The 14,404-nt window shown below is 50.4% G+C and overlaps 19 non-coding genes across 19 annotated transcripts; 10 read left to right on the top strand and 9 right to left on the bottom strand.

Moving 5' to 3' along the window:
* Positions 1–411: 411 nt before the first annotated feature.
* Positions 412–484, bottom strand: TRNAA-AGC (transfer RNA alanine (anticodon AGC)). The gene has a single exon. It is a non-coding gene; the product is annotated as a tRNA-Ala (tRNA).
* A 693-nt stretch (positions 485–1,177) lies between these two features.
* TRNAR-CCU (transfer RNA arginine (anticodon CCU)) lies at positions 1,178–1,250 on the top strand. Its single transcript has one exon. It is a non-coding gene; the product is annotated as a tRNA-Arg (tRNA).
* Positions 1,251–1,851: 601 nt separating this feature from the next.
* On the bottom strand, positions 1,852–1,924 carry TRNAA-AGC (transfer RNA alanine (anticodon AGC)). The gene has a single exon. It is a non-coding gene; the product is annotated as a tRNA-Ala (tRNA).
* A 694-nt stretch (positions 1,925–2,618) lies between these two features.
* On the top strand, positions 2,619–2,691 carry TRNAR-CCU (transfer RNA arginine (anticodon CCU)). Its single transcript has one exon. It is a non-coding gene; the product is annotated as a tRNA-Arg (tRNA).
* Positions 2,692–3,291: 600 nt separating this feature from the next.
* TRNAA-AGC (transfer RNA alanine (anticodon AGC)) lies at positions 3,292–3,364 on the bottom strand. Its single transcript has one exon. It is a non-coding gene; the product is annotated as a tRNA-Ala (tRNA).
* A 693-nt stretch (positions 3,365–4,057) lies between these two features.
* On the top strand, positions 4,058–4,130 carry TRNAR-CCU (transfer RNA arginine (anticodon CCU)). Its single transcript has one exon. It is a non-coding gene; the product is annotated as a tRNA-Arg (tRNA).
* A 601-nt stretch (positions 4,131–4,731) lies between these two features.
* On the bottom strand, positions 4,732–4,804 carry TRNAA-AGC (transfer RNA alanine (anticodon AGC)). Its single transcript has one exon. It is a non-coding gene; the product is annotated as a tRNA-Ala (tRNA).
* Positions 4,805–5,498: 694 nt separating this feature from the next.
* On the top strand, positions 5,499–5,571 carry TRNAR-CCU (transfer RNA arginine (anticodon CCU)). Its single transcript has one exon. It is a non-coding gene; the product is annotated as a tRNA-Arg (tRNA).
* Positions 5,572–6,172: 601 nt separating this feature from the next.
* TRNAA-AGC (transfer RNA alanine (anticodon AGC)) lies at positions 6,173–6,245 on the bottom strand. Its single transcript has one exon. It is a non-coding gene; the product is annotated as a tRNA-Ala (tRNA).
* A 694-nt stretch (positions 6,246–6,939) lies between these two features.
* On the top strand, positions 6,940–7,012 carry TRNAR-CCU (transfer RNA arginine (anticodon CCU)). The gene has a single exon. It is a non-coding gene; the product is annotated as a tRNA-Arg (tRNA).
* Positions 7,013–7,612: 600 nt separating this feature from the next.
* On the bottom strand, positions 7,613–7,685 carry TRNAA-AGC (transfer RNA alanine (anticodon AGC)). Its single transcript has one exon. It is a non-coding gene; the product is annotated as a tRNA-Ala (tRNA).
* A 694-nt stretch (positions 7,686–8,379) lies between these two features.
* On the top strand, positions 8,380–8,452 carry TRNAR-CCU (transfer RNA arginine (anticodon CCU)). Its single transcript has one exon. It is a non-coding gene; the product is annotated as a tRNA-Arg (tRNA).
* A 601-nt stretch (positions 8,453–9,053) lies between these two features.
* Positions 9,054–9,126, bottom strand: TRNAA-AGC (transfer RNA alanine (anticodon AGC)). Its single transcript has one exon. It is a non-coding gene; the product is annotated as a tRNA-Ala (tRNA).
* Positions 9,127–9,820: 694 nt separating this feature from the next.
* Positions 9,821–9,893, top strand: TRNAR-CCU (transfer RNA arginine (anticodon CCU)). Its single transcript has one exon. It is a non-coding gene; the product is annotated as a tRNA-Arg (tRNA).
* A 1,367-nt stretch (positions 9,894–11,260) lies between these two features.
* On the top strand, positions 11,261–11,333 carry TRNAR-CCU (transfer RNA arginine (anticodon CCU)). The gene has a single exon. It is a non-coding gene; the product is annotated as a tRNA-Arg (tRNA).
* Positions 11,334–11,933: 600 nt separating this feature from the next.
* TRNAA-AGC (transfer RNA alanine (anticodon AGC)) lies at positions 11,934–12,006 on the bottom strand. The gene has a single exon. It is a non-coding gene; the product is annotated as a tRNA-Ala (tRNA).
* Positions 12,007–12,699: 693 nt separating this feature from the next.
* On the top strand, positions 12,700–12,772 carry TRNAR-CCU (transfer RNA arginine (anticodon CCU)). Its single transcript has one exon. It is a non-coding gene; the product is annotated as a tRNA-Arg (tRNA).
* Positions 12,773–13,373: 601 nt separating this feature from the next.
* On the bottom strand, positions 13,374–13,446 carry TRNAA-AGC (transfer RNA alanine (anticodon AGC)). Its single transcript has one exon. It is a non-coding gene; the product is annotated as a tRNA-Ala (tRNA).
* Positions 13,447–14,140: 694 nt separating this feature from the next.
* On the top strand, positions 14,141–14,213 carry TRNAR-CCU (transfer RNA arginine (anticodon CCU)). The gene has a single exon. It is a non-coding gene; the product is annotated as a tRNA-Arg (tRNA).
* The last annotated feature ends 191 nt before the right edge of the window (positions 14,214–14,404 follow it).

Below are 14,404 nucleotides of genomic sequence, written 5' to 3' on the forward strand. Positions count from 1 at the left end.
GTGGTAAGAAAGACAGGGAAAATATGCTTTCTGGAATCAGAGCTCCTGCAGACAGGGCTCACTCTTCTGCCAGCTCCGACCTGCTCCGATGAAAACGAAATAAAAGAGCAAAGGCTGCGCACTTTGAACCAATTATTCGAAGCATCGTATTGAAATGAAATAAAAGGTTAACAGCCCTGGGTGGCATCAAAGTGGAATTTCCTGAATATGTCACCAATGCCATGCAATGCGACTGTTGCACAGTATCACGCCTGTTGCCGGCCCTCGCGCGGATGACTCTTTGGGATAGCAGAAAGTGGACGGAAGACTTTTAGGATGATAGTAAAAAAAACAGAAGCGAGCACATGACTTTATTTGCGACGATTGGTGAGTTTTGAATAAAATAGTGAAAATGAAGAAAAAGCGTCTTGCTGGAGAATGCGGGCATCGATCCCGCTACCTCTCGCATGCTAAGCGAGCGCTCTACCATCTGAGCTAATTCCCCTCCTCCTCGAAGGCTCTCGATACACTGCTTCAGAGCTGAAGCACAGTCTCCGGCTCACACTTGCTTGGCTGTCAGGGACCTGTAGTGCATAAAGCCCTTTCTCTTCATCTGCCGCAGGGGAAATCACAATCTCACCCCTTTGCCCAAAACAAAATACCTTCAGTGGAGCTACAAGTAAAGCTGCAGATGGCCATCCATTGCAATGAGGATTGGCCAACCAGGTATTAATAGCAGAGTGACTCCACTCCCACGCCCTTTCACGCTGGACCTGCGCTTGTGATCAAGAGGCTGCACGCCAGTCCCATAGACCCGAGAGCCCAATTGAAAAGGTGCTTGCTTCTCACTTTATTTCTCTCGCTATTTCTTGCTGTTTTAGGCCGCTGACACGCCGCCTGCAGCCAAAGGACCAGCGCTGGAGTGCCCTTTGTCATTTTTACCAGCTGGCCATATTTTACAATCGAGCGTCAGAATACCAAACAGGTAAGAGTTAGGTCTGGGAATTGAGTCCACTTTCCATCGTGTGTCCCATAAAGCGGAAGTGTCCAGCCGAGTGCAAGCAGGTGCCTTTTGCCCGCGTGTGCTGGGACACTGCAGCTTTGGACGTGAGCCAACTTGCCCTTTTCAGTGGGTCAGTACCTGTGACTCCAGTGAGAGAAGAGGAAAAGAAAGAACTTTCCCCTTTTCTGTCGAGTGGCCCCAGTGGCCTAATGGATAAGGCACTGGCCTCCTAAGCCAGGGTTTGTGGGTTCGAGTCCCATCTGGGGTGGTTCGTGGCATTTTGTTCACACTTCTGCCAAAGCATGCAAAAGGTTTTTGCGGTAGTAGGGGGTGGGCGCAGGCTAGTACTTTGCTGGGCGCTGTGAAGTCCAGAACGTGCTCTGCTGGTAGCAGACTTTAAATGCCGGGAGACTGCAGAGTGTAGCAACCCCTCATGTCAGCGAAGAGACGCAGATGAGTGGTAAGAAAGACAGGGAAAATATGCTTTCTGGAATCAGAGCTCCTGCAGACAGGGCTCACTCTTCTGCCAGCTCCGACCTGCTCCGATGAAAACGAAATAAAAGAGCAAAGGCTGCGCACTTTGAACCAATTATTCGAAGCATCGTATTGAAATGAAATAAAAGGTTAACAGCCCTGGGTGGCATCAAAGTGGAATTTCCTGAATATGTCACCAATGCCATGCAATGCGCCTGTTGCACAGTATCACGCCTGTTGCCGGCCCTCGCGCGGATGACTCTTTGGGATAGCAGAAAGTGGACGGAAGACTTTTAGGATGATAGTAAAAAAAAACAGAAGCGAGCACATGCCTTTATTTGAGACGATTGGTGAGTTTTGAATAAAATAGTGAAAATGAAGAAAAAGCGTCTTGCTGGAGAATGCGGGCATCGATCCCGCTACCTCTCGCATGCTAAGCGAGCGCTCTACCATCTGAGCTAATTCCCCTCCTCCTCGAAGGCTCTCGATACACTGCTTCAGAGCTGAAGCACAGTCTCCGGCTCACACTTGCTTGGCTGTCCAGGGACCTGTAGTGCATAAAGCCCTTTCTCTTCATCTGCCGCAGGGGAAATCACAATCTCACCCCTTTGCCCAAAACAAAATACCTTCAGTGGAGCTACAAGTAAAGCTGCAGATGGCCATCCATTGCAACGAGGATTGGCCAACCAGGTATTAATAGCAGAGTGACTCCACTGCCACGCCCTTTCACGCTGGACCTGCGCTTGTGATCAAGAGGCTGCACGCCAGTCCCATAGACCCGAGAGCCCAATTGAAAAGGTGCTTGCTTCTCACTTTATTTCTCTCGCTATTTCTTGCTGTTTTAGGCCGCTGACACGCCGCCTGCAGCCAAAGGACCAGCGCTGGAGTGCCCTTTGTCATTTTTACCAGCTGGCCATATTTTACAATCGAGCGTCAGAATACCAAACAGGTAAGAGTTAGGTCTGGGAATTGAGTCCACTTTCCATCGTGTGTCCCATAAAGCGGAAGTGTCCAGCCGAGTGCAAGCAGGTGCCTTTTGCCCGCGTGTGCTGGGACACTGCAGCTTTGGACGTGAGCCAACTTGCCCTTTTCAGTGGGTCAGTACCTGTGACTCCAGTGAGAGAAGAGGAAAAGAAAGAACTTTCCCCTTTTCTGTCGAGTGGCCCCAGTGGCCTAATGGATAAGGCACTGGCCTCCTAAGCCAGGGATTGTGGGTTCGAGTCCCATCTGGGGTGGTTCGTGGCATTTTGTTCACACTTCTGCCAAAGCATGCAAAAGGTTTTTGCGGTAGTAGGGGGTGGGCGCAGGCTAGTACTTTGCTGGGCGCTGTGAAGTCCAGAACGTGCTCTGCTGGTAGCAGACTTTAAATGCCGGGAGACTGCAGAGTGTAGCAACCCCTCATGTCAGCGAAGAGACGCAGATGAGTGGTAAGAAAGACAGGGAAAATATGCTTTCTGGAATCAGAGCTCCTGCAGACAGGGCTCACTCTTCTGCCAGCTCCGACCTGCTCCGATGAAAACGAAATAAAAGAGCAAAGGCTGCGCACTTTGAACCAATTATTCGAAGCATCGTATTGAAATGAAATAAAAGGTTAACAGCCCTGGGTGGCATCAAAGTGGAATTTCCTGAATATGTCACCAATGCCATGCAATGCGACTGTTGCACAGTATCACGCCTGTTGCCGGCCCTCGCGCGGATGACTCTTTGGGATAGCAGAAAGTGGACGGAAGACTTTTAGGATGATAGTAAAAAAAACAGAAGCGAGCACATGACTTTATTTGCGACGATTGGTGAGTTTTGAATAAAATAGTGAAAATGAAGAAAAAGCGTCTTGCTGGAGAATGCGGGCATCGATCCCGCTACCTCTCGCATGCTAAGCGAGCGCTCTACCATCTGAGCTAATTCCCCTCCTCCTCGAAGGCTCTCGATACACTGCTTCAGAGCTGAAGCACAGTCTCCGGCTCACACTTGCTTGGCTGTCAGGGACCTGTAGTGCATAAAGCCCTTTCTCTTCATCTGCCGCAGGGGAAATCACAATCTCACCCCTTTGCCCAAAACAAAATACCTTCAGTGGAGCTACAAGTAAAGCTGCAGATGGCCATCCATTGCAATGAGGATTGGCCAACCAGGTATTAATAGCAGAGTGACTCCACTCCCACGCCCTTTCACGCTGGACCTGCGCTTGTGATCAAGAGGCTGCACGCCAGTCCCATAGACCCGAGAGCCCAATTGAAAAGGTGCTTGCTTCTCACTTTATTTCTCTCGCTATTTCTTGCTGTTTTAGGCCGCTGACACGCCGCCTGCAGCCAAAGGACCAGCGCTGGAGTGCCCTTTGTCATTTTTACCAGCTGGCCATATTTTACAATCGAGCGTCAGAATACCAAACAGGTAAGAGTTAGGTCTGGGAATTGAGTCCACTTTCCATCGTGTGTCCCATAAAGCGGAAGTGTCCAGCCGAGTGCAAGCAGGTGCCTTTTGCCCGCGTGTGCTGGGACACTGCAGCTTTGGACGTGAGCCAACTTGCCCTTTTCAGTGGGTCAGTACCTGTGACTCCAGTGAGAGAAGAGGAAAAGAAAGAACTTTCCCCTTTTCTGTCGAGTGGCCCCAGTGGCCTAATGGATAAGGCACTGGCCTCCTAAGCCAGGGATTGTGGGTTCGAGTCCCATCTGGGGTGGTTCGTGGCATTTTGTTCACACTTCTGCCAAAGCATGCAAAAGGTTTTTGCGGTAGTAGGGGGTGGGCGCAGGCTAGTACTTTGCTGGGCGCTGTGAAGTCCAGAACGTGCTCTGCTGGTAGCAGACTTTAAATGCCGGGAGACTGCAGAGTGTAGCAACCCCTCATGTCAGCGAAGAGACGCAGATGAGTGGTAAGAAAGACAGGGAAAATATGCTTTCTGGAATCAGAGCTCCTGCAGACAGGGCTCACTCTTGTGCCAGCTCCGACCTGCTCCGATGAAAACGAAATAAAAGAGCAAAGGCTGCGCACTTTGAACCAATTATTCGAAGCATCGTATTGAAATGAAATAAAAGGTTAACAGCCCTGGGTGGCATCAAAGTGGAATTTCCTGAATATGTCACCAATGCCATGCAATGCGCCTGTTGCACAGTATCACGCCTGTTGCCGGCCCTCGCGCGGATGACTCTTTGGGATAGCAGAAAGTGGACGGAAGACTTTTAGGATGATAGTAAAAAAAAACAGAAGCGAGCACATGCCTTTATTTGAGACGATTGGTGAGTTTTGAATAAAATAGTGAAAATGAAGAAAAAGCGTCTTGCTGGAGAATGCGGGCATCGATCCCGCTACCTCTCGCATGCTAAGCGAGCGCTCTACCATCTGAGCTAATTCCCCTCCTCCTCGAAGGCTCTCGATACACTGCTTCAGAGCTGAAGCACAGTCTCCGGCTCACACTTGCTTGGCTGTCCAGGGACCTGTAGTGCATAAAGCCCTTTCTCTTCATCTGCCGCAGGGGAAATCACAATCTCACCCCTTTGCCCAAAACAAAATACCTTCAGTGGAGCTACAAGTAAAGCTGCAGATGGCCATCCATTGCAACGAGGATTGGCCAACCAGGTATTAATAGCAGAGTGACTCCACTGCCACGCCCTTTCACGCTGGACCTGCGCTTGTGATCAAGAGGCTGCACGCCAGTCCCATAGACCCGAGAGCCCAATTGAAAAGGTGCTTGCTTCTCACTTTATTTCTCTCGCTATTTCTTGCTGTTTTAGGCCGCTGACACGCCGCCTGCAGCCAAAGGACCAGCGCTGGAGTGCCCTTTGTCATTTTTACCAGCTGGCCATATTTTACAATCGAGCGTCAGAATACCAAACAGGTAAGAGTTAGGTCTGGGAATTGAGTCCACTTTCCATCGTGTGTCCCATAAAGCGGAAGTGTCCAGCCGAGTGCAAGCAGGTGCCTTTTGCCCGCGTGTGCTGGGACACTGCAGCTTTGGACGTGAGCCAACTTGCCCTTTTCAGTGGGTCAGTACCTGTGACTCCAGTGAGAGAAGAGGAAAAGAAAGAACTTTCCCCTTTTCTGTCGAGTGGCCCCAGTGGCCTAATGGATAAGGCACTGGCCTCCTAAGCCAGGGATTGTGGGTTCGAGTCCCATCTGGGGTGGTTCGTGGCATTTTGTTCACACTTCTGCCAAAGCATGCAAAAGGTTTTTGCGGTAGTAGGGGGTGGGCGCAGGCTAGTACTTTGCTGGGCGCTGTGAAGTCCAGAACGTGCTCTGCTGGTAGCAGACTTTAAATGCCGGGAGACTGCAGAGTGTAGCAACCCCTCATGTCAGCGAAGAGACACAGATGAGTGGTAAGAAAGACAGGGAAAATATGCTTTCTGGAATCAGAGCTCCTGCAGACAGGGCTCACTCTTGTGCCAGCTCCGACCTGCTCCGATGAAAACGAAATAAAAGAGCAAAGGCTGCGCACTTTGAACCAATTATTCGAAGCATCGTATTGAAATGAAATAAAAGGTTAACAGCCCTGGGTGGCATCAAAGTGGAATTTCCTGAATATGTCACCAATGCCATGCAATGCGCCTGTTGCACAGTATCACGCCTGTTGCCGGCCCTCGCGCGGATGACTCTTTGGGATAGCAGAAAGTGGACGGAAGACTTTTAGGATGATAGTAAAAAAAAACAGAAGCGAGCACATGCCTTTATTTGAGACGATTGGTGAGTTTTGAATAAAATAGTGAAAATGAAGAAAAAGCGTCTTGCTGGAGAATGCGGGCATCGATCCCGCTACCTCTCGCATGCTAAGCGAGCGCTCTACCATCTGAGCTAATTCCCCTCCTCCTCGAAGGCTCTCGATACACTGCTTCAGAGCTGAAGCACAGTCTCCGGCTCACACTTGCTTGGCTGTCCAGGGACCTGTAGTGCATAAAGCCCTTTCTCTTCATCTGCCGCAGGGGAAATCACAATCTCACCCCTTTGCCCAAAACAAAATACCTTCAGTGGAGCTACAAGTAAAGCTGCAGATGGCCATCCATTGCAACGAGGATTGGCCAACCAGGTATTAATAGCAGAGTGACTCCACTGCCACGCCCTTTCACGCTGGACCTGCGCTTGTGATCAAGAGGCTGCACGCCAGTCCCATAGACCCGAGAGCCCAATTGAAAAGGTGCTTGCTTCTCACTTTATTTCTCTCGCTATTTCTTGCTGTTTTAGGCCGCTGACACGCCGCCTGCAGCCAAAGGACCAGCGCTGGAGTGCCCTTTGTCATTTTTACCAGCTGGCCATATTTTACAATCGAGCGTCAGAATACCAAACAGGTAAGAGTTAGGTCTGGGAATTGAGTCCACTTTCCATCGTGTGTCCCATAAAGCGGAAGTGTCCAGCCGAGTGCAAGCAGGTGCCTTTTGCCCGCGTGTGCTGGGACACTGCAGCTTTGGACGTGAGCCAACTTGCCCTTTTCAGTGGGTCAGTACCTGTGACTCCAGTGAGAGAAGAGGAAAAGAAAGAACTTTCCCCTTTTCTGTCGAGTGGCCCCAGTGGCCTAATGGATAAGGCACTGGCCTCCTAAGCCAGGGATTGTGGGTTCGAGTCCCATCTGGGGTGGTTCGTGGCATTTTGTTCACACTTCTGCCAAAGCATGCAAAAGGTTTTTGCGGTAGTAGGGGGTGGGCGCAGGCTAGTACTTTGCTGGGCGCTGTGAAGTCCAGAACGTGCTCTGCTGGTAGCAGACTTTAAATGCCGGGAGACTGCAGAGTGTAGCAACCCCTCATGTCAGCGAAGAGACGCAGATGAGTGGTAAGAAAGACAGGGAAAATATGCTTTCTGGAATCAGAGCTCCTGCAGACAGGGCTCACTCTTCTGCCAGCTCCGACCTGCTCCGATGAAAACGAAATAAAAGAGCAAAGGCTGCGCACTTTGAACCAATTATTCGAAGCATCGTATTGAAATGAAATAAAAGGTTAACAGCCCTGGGTGGCATCAAAGTGGAATTTCCTGAATATGTCACCAATGCCATGCAATGCGACTGTTGCACAGTATCACGCCTGTTGCCGGCCCTCGCGCGGATGACTCTTTGGGATAGCAGAAAGTGGACGGAAGACTTTTAGGATGATAGTAAAAAAAACAGAAGCGAGCACATGACTTTATTTGCGACGATTGGTGAGTTTTGAATAAAATAGTGAAAATGAAGAAAAAGCGTCTTGCTGGAGAATGCGGGCATCGATCCCGCTACCTCTCGCATGCTAAGCGAGCGCTCTACCATCTGAGCTAATTCCCCTCCTCCTCGAAGGCTCTCGATACACTGCTTCAGAGCTGAAGCACAGTCTCCGGCTCACACTTGCTTGGCTGTCCAGGGACCTGTAGTGCATAAAGCCCTTTCTCTTCATCTGCCGCAGGGGAAATCACAATCTCACCCCTTTGCCCAAAACAAAATACCTTCAGTGGAGCTACAAGTAAAGCTGCAGATGGCCATCCATTGCAATGAGGATTGGCCAACCAGGTATTAATAGCAGAGTGACTCCACTCCCACGCCCTTTCACGCTGGACCTGCGCTTGTGATCAAGAGGCTGCACGCCAGTCCCATAGACCCGAGAGCCCAATTGAAAAGGTGCTTGCTTCTCACTTTATTTCTCTCGCTATTTCTTGCTGTTTTAGGCCGCTGACACGCCGGCTGCAGCCAAAGGACCAGCGCTGGAGTGCCCTTTGTCATTTTTACCAGCTGGCCATATTTTACAATCGAGCGTCAGAATACCAAACAGGTAAGAGTTAGGTCTGGGAATTGAGTCCACTTTCCATCGTGTGTCCCATAAAGCGGAAGTGTCCAGCCGAGTGCAAGCAGGTGCCTTTTGCCCGCGTGTGCTGGGACACTGCAGCTTTGGACGTGAGCCAACTTGCCCTTTTCAGTGGGTCAGTACCTGTGACTCCAGTGAGAGAAGAGGAAAAGAAAGAACTTTCCCCTTTTCTGTCGAGTGGCCCCAGTGGCCTAATGGATAAGGCACTGGCCTCCTAAGCCAGGGATTGTGGGTTCGAGTCCCATCTGGGGTGGTTCGTGGCATTTTGTTCACACTTCTGCCAAAGCATGCAAAAGGTTTTTGCGGTAGTAGGGGGTGGGCGCAGGCTAGTACTTTGCTGGGCGCTGTGAAGTCCAGAACGTGCTCTGCTGGTAGCAGACTTTAAATGCCGGGAGACTGCAGAGTGTAGCAACCCCTCATGTCAGCGAAGAGACGCAGATGAGTGGTAAGAAAGACAGGGAAAATATGCTTTCTGGAATCAGAGCTCCTGCAGACAGGGCTCACTCTTCTGCCAGCTCCGACCTGCTCCGATGAAAACGAAATAAAAGAGCAAAGGCTGCGCACTTTGAACCAATTATTCGAAGCATCGTATTGAAATGAAATAAAAGGTTAACAGCCCTGGGTGGCATCAAAGTGGAATTTCCTGAATATGTCACCAATGCCATGCAATGCGCCTGTTGCACAGTATCACGCCTGTTGCCGGCCCTCGCGCGGATGACTCTTTGGGATAGCAGAAAGTGGACGGAAGACTTTTAGGATGATAGTAAAAAAAAACAGAAGCGAGCACATGCCTTTATTTGAGACGATTGGTGAGTTTTGAATAAAATAGTGAAAATGAAGAAAAAGCGTCTTGCTGGAGAATGCGGGCATCGATCCCGCTACCTCTCGCATGCTAAGCGAGCGCTCTACCATCTGAGCTAATTCCCCTCCTCCTCGAAGGCTCTCGATACACTGCTTCAGAGCTGAAGCACAGTCTCCGGCTCACACTTGCTTGGCTGTCCAGGGACCTGTAGTGCATAAAGCCCTTTCTCTTCATCTGCCGCAGGGGAAATCACAATCTCACCCCTTTGCCCAAAACAAAATACCTTCAGTGGAGCTACAAGTAAAGCTGCAGATGGCCATCCATTGCAACGAGGATTGGCCAACCAGGTATTAATAGCAGAGTGACTCCACTGCCACGCCCTTTCACGCTGGACCTGCGCTTGTGATCAAGAGGCTGCACGCCAGTCCCATAGACCCGAGAGCCCAATTGAAAAGGTGCTTGCTTCTCACTTTATTTCTCTCGCTATTTCTTGCTGTTTTAGGCCGCTGACACGCCGCCTGCAGCCAAAGGACCAGCGCTGGAGTGCCCTTTGTCATTTTTACCAGCTGGCCATATTTTACAATCGAGCGTCAGAATACCAAACAGGTAAGAGTTAGGTCTGGGAATTGAGTCCACTTTCCATCGTGTGTCCCATAAAGCGGAAGTGTCCAGCCGAGTGCAAGCAGGTGCCTTTTGCCCGCGTGTGCTGGGACACTGCAGCTTTGGACGTGAGCCAACTTGCCCTTTTCAGTGGGTCAGTACCTGTGACTCCAGTGAGAGAAGAGGAAAAGAAAGAACTTTCCCCTTTTCTGTCGAGTGGCCCCAGTGGCCTAATGGATAAGGCACTGGCCTCCTAAGCCAGGGATTGTGGGTTCGAGTCCCATCTGGGGTGGTTCGTGGCATTTTGTTCACACTTCTGCCAAAGCATGCAAAAGGTTTTTGCGGTAGTAGGGGGTGGGCGCAGGCTAGTACTTTGCTGGGCGCTGTGAAGTCCAGAACGTGCTCTGCTGGTAGCAGACTTTAAATGCCGGGAGACTGCAGAGTGTAGCAACCCCTCATGTCAGCGAAGAGACGCAGATGAGTGGTAAGAAAGACAGGGAAAATATGCTTTCTGGAATCAGAGCTCCTGCAGACAGGGCTCACTCTTCTGCCAGCTCCGACCTGCTCCGATGAAAACGAAATAAAAGAGCAAAGGCTGCGCACTTTGAACCAATTATTCGAAGCATCGTATTGAAATGAAATAAAAGGTTAACAGCCCTGGGTGGCATCAAAGTGGAATTTCCTGAATATGTCACCAATGCCATGCAATGCGACTGTTGCACAGTATCACGCCTGTTGCCGGCCCTCGCGCGGATGACTCTTTGGGATAGCAGAAAGTGGACGGAAGACTTTTAGGATGATAGTAAAAAAAACAGAAGCGAGCACATGACTTTATTTGCGACGATTGGTGAGTTTTGAATAAAATAGTGAAAATGAAGAAAAAGCGTCTTGCTGGAGAATGCGGGCATCGATCCCGCTACCTCTCGCATGCTAAGCTAGCGCTCTACCATCTGAGCTAATTCCCCTCCTCCTCGAAGGCTCTCGATACACTGCTTCAGAGCTGAAGCACAGTCTCCGGCTCACACTTGCTTGGCTGTCCAGGGACCTGTAGTGCATAAAGCCCTTTCTCTTCATCTGCCGCAGGGGAAATCACAATCTCACCCCTTTGCCCAAAACAAAATACCTTCAGTGGAGCTACAAGTAAAGCTGCAGATGGCCATCCATTGCAACGAGGATTGGCCAACCAGGTATTAATAGCAGAGTGACTCCACTGCCACGCCCTTTCACGCTGGACCTGCGCTTGTGATCAAGAGGCTGCACGCCAGTCCCATAGACCCGAGAGCCCAATTGAAAAGGTGCTTGCTTCTCACTTTATTTCTCTCGCTATTTCTTGCTGTTTTAGGCCGCTGACACGCCGCCTGCAGCCAAAGGACCAGCGCTGGAGTGCCCTTTGTCATTTTTACCAGCTGGCCATATTTTACAATCGAGCGTCAGAATACCAAACAGGTAAGAGTTAGGTCTGGGAATTGAGTCCACTTTCCATCGTGTGTCCCATAAAGCGGAAGTGTCCAGCCGAGTGCAAGCAGGTGCCTTTTGCCCGCGTGTGCTGGGACACTGCAGCTTTGGACGTGAGCCAACTTGCCCTTTTCAGTGGGTCAGTACCTGTGACTCCAGTGAGAGAAGAGGAAAAGAAAGAACTTTCCCCTTTTCTGTCGAGTGGCCCCAGTGACCTAATGGATAAGGCACTGGCCTCCTAAGCCAGGGATTGTGGGTTCGAGTCCCATCTGGGGTGGTTCGTGGCATTTTGTTCACACTTCTGCCAAAGCATGCAAAAGGTTTTTGCGGTAGTAGGGGGTGGGCGCAGGCTAGTACTTTGCTGGGCGCTGTGAAGTCCAGAACGTGCTCTGCTGGTAGCAGACTTTAAATGCCGGGAGACTGCAGAGTGTAGCAACCCCTCATGTCAGCGAAGAGACGCAGATGAGTGGTAAGAAAGACAGGGAAAATATGCTTTCTGGAATCAGAGCTCCTGCAGACAGGGCTCACTCTTCTGCCAGCTCCGACCTGCTCCGATGAAAACGAAATAAAAGAGCAAAGGCTGCGCACTTTGAACCAATTATTCGAAGCATCGTATTGAAATGAAATAAAAGGTTAACAGCCCTGGGTGGCATCAAAGTGGAATTTCCTGAATATGTCACCAATGCCATGCAATGCGACTGTTGCACAGTATCACGCCTGTTGCCGGCCCTCGCGCGGATGACTCTTTGGGATAGCAGAAAGTGGACGGAAGACTTTTAGGATGATAGTAAAAAAAACAGAAGCGAGCACATGACTTTATTTGCGACGATTGGTGAGTTTTGAATAAAATAGTGAAAATGAAGAAAAAGCGTCTTGCTGGAGAATGCGGGCATCGATCCCGCTACCTCTCGCATGCTAAGCGAGCGCTCTACCATCTGAGCTAATTCCCCTCCTCCTCGAAGGCTCTCGATACACTGCTTCAGAGCTGAAGCACAGTCTCCGGCTCACACTTGCTTGGCTGTCAGGGACCTGTAGTGCATAAAGCCCTTTCTCTTCATCTGCCGCAGGGGAAATCACAATCTCACCCCTTTGCCCAAAACAAAATACCTTCAGTGGAGCTACAAGTAAAGCTGCAGATGGCCATCCATTGCAATGAGGATTGGCCAACCAGGTATTAATAGCAGAGTGACTCCACTCCCACGCCCTTTCACGCTGGACCTGCGCTTGTGATCAAGAGGCTGCACGCCAGTCCCATAGACCCGAGAGCCCAATTGAAAAGGTGCTTGCTTCTCACTTTATTTCTCTCGCTATTTCTTGCTGTTTTAGGCCGCTGACACGCCGCCTGCAGCCAAAGGACCAGCGCTGGAGTGCCCTTTGTCATTTTTACCAGCTGGCCATATTTTACAATCGAGCGTCAGAATACCAAACAGGTAAGAGTTAGGTCTGGGAATTGAGTCCACTTTCCATCGTGTGTCCCATAAAGCGGAAGTGTCCAGCCGAGTGCAAGCAGGTGCCTTTTGCCCGCGTGTGCTGGGACACTGCAGCTTTGGACGTGAGCCAACTTGCCCTTTTCAGTGGGTCAGTACCTGTGACTCCAGTGAGAGAAGAGGAAAAGAAAGAACTTTCCCCTTTTCTGTCGAGTGGCCCCAGTGGCCTAATGGATAAGGCACTGGCCTCCTAAGCCAGGGTTTGTGGGTTCGAGTCCCATCTGGGGTGGTTCGTGGCATTTTGTTCACACTTCTGCCAAAGCATGCAAAAGGTTTTTGCGGTAGTAGGGGGTGGGCGCAGGCTAGTACTTTGCTGGGCGCTGTGAAGTCCAGAACGTGCTCTGCTGGTAGCAGACTTTAAATGCCGGGAGACTGCAGAGTGTAGCAACCCCTCATGTCAGCGAAGAGACGCAGATGAGTGGTAAGAAAGACAGGGAAAATATGCTTTCTGGAATCAGAGCTCCTGCAGACAGGGCTCACTCTTCTGCCAGCTCCGACCTGCTCCGATGAAAACGAAATAAAAGAGCAAAGGCTGCGCACTTTGAACCAATTATTCGAAGCATCGTATTGAAATGAAATAAAAGGTTAACAGCCCTGGGTGGCATCAAAGTGGAATTTCCTGAATATGTCACCAATGCCATGCAATGCGCCTGTTGCACAGTATCACGCCTGTTGCCGGCCCTCGCGCGGATGACTCTTTGGGATAGCAGAAAGTGGACGGAAGACTTTTAGGATGATAGTAAAAAAAAACAGAAGCGAGCACATGCCTTTATTTGAGACGATTGGTGAGTTTTGAATAAAATAGTGAAAATGAAGAAAAAGCGTCTTGCTGGAGAATGCGGGCATCGATCCCGCTACCTCTCGCATGCTAAGCGAGCGCTCTACCATCTGAGCTAATTCCCCTCCTCCTCGAAGGCTCTCGATACACTGCTTCAGAGCTGAAGCACAGTCTCCGGCTCACACTTGCTTGGCTGTCCAGGGACCTGTAGTGCATAAAGCCCTTTCTCTTCATCTGCCGCAGGGGAAATCACAATCTCACCCCTTTGCCCAAAACAAAATACCTTCAGTGGAGCTACAAGTAAAGCTGCAGATGGCCATCCATTGCAACGAGGATTGGCCAACCAGGTATTAATAGCAGAGTGACTCCACTGCCACGCCCTTTCACGCTGGACCTGCGCTTGTGATCAAGAGGCTGCACGCCAGTCCCATAGACCCGAGAGCCCAATTGAAAAGGTGCTTGCTTCTCACTTTATTTCTCTCGCTATTTCTTGCTGTTTTAGGCCGCTGACACGCCGCCTGCAGCCAAAGGACCAGCGCTGGAGTGCCCTTTGTCATTTTTACCAGCTGGCCATATTTTACAATCGAGCGTCAGAATACCAAACAGGTAAGAGTTAGGTCTGGGAATTGAGTCCACTTTCCATCGTGTGTCCCATAAAGCGGAAGTGTCCAGCCGAGTGCAAGCAGGTGCCTTTTGCCCGCGTGTGCTGGGACACTGCAGCTTTGGACGTGAGCCAACTTGCCCTTTTCAGTGGGTCAGTACCTGTGACTCCAGTGAGAGAAGAGGAAAAGAAAGAACTTTCCCCTTTTCTGTCGAGTGGCCCCAGTGACCTAATGGATAAGGCACTGGCCTCCTAAGCCAGGGATTGTGGGTTCGAGTCCCATCTGGGGTGGTTCGTGGCATTTTGTTCACACTTCTGCCAAAGCATGCAAAAGGTTTTTGCGGTAGTAGGGGGTGGGCGCAGGCTAGTACTTTGCTGGGCGCTGTGAAGTCCAGAACGTGCTCTGCTGGTAGCAGACTTTAAATGCCGGGAGACTGCAGAGTGTAGCAACCCCTCATGTCAGCGAAGAGACGCAGATGAGT

The sequence above is a fragment of the Ambystoma mexicanum genome, chromosome 5q (assembly GCF_040938575.1).
Source record: "Ambystoma mexicanum isolate Mex_15411 chromosome 5q, UKY_AmexF1_1, whole genome shotgun sequence".
Taxonomy (NCBI): domain Eukaryota; kingdom Metazoa; phylum Chordata; class Amphibia; order Caudata; family Ambystomatidae; genus Ambystoma; species Ambystoma mexicanum.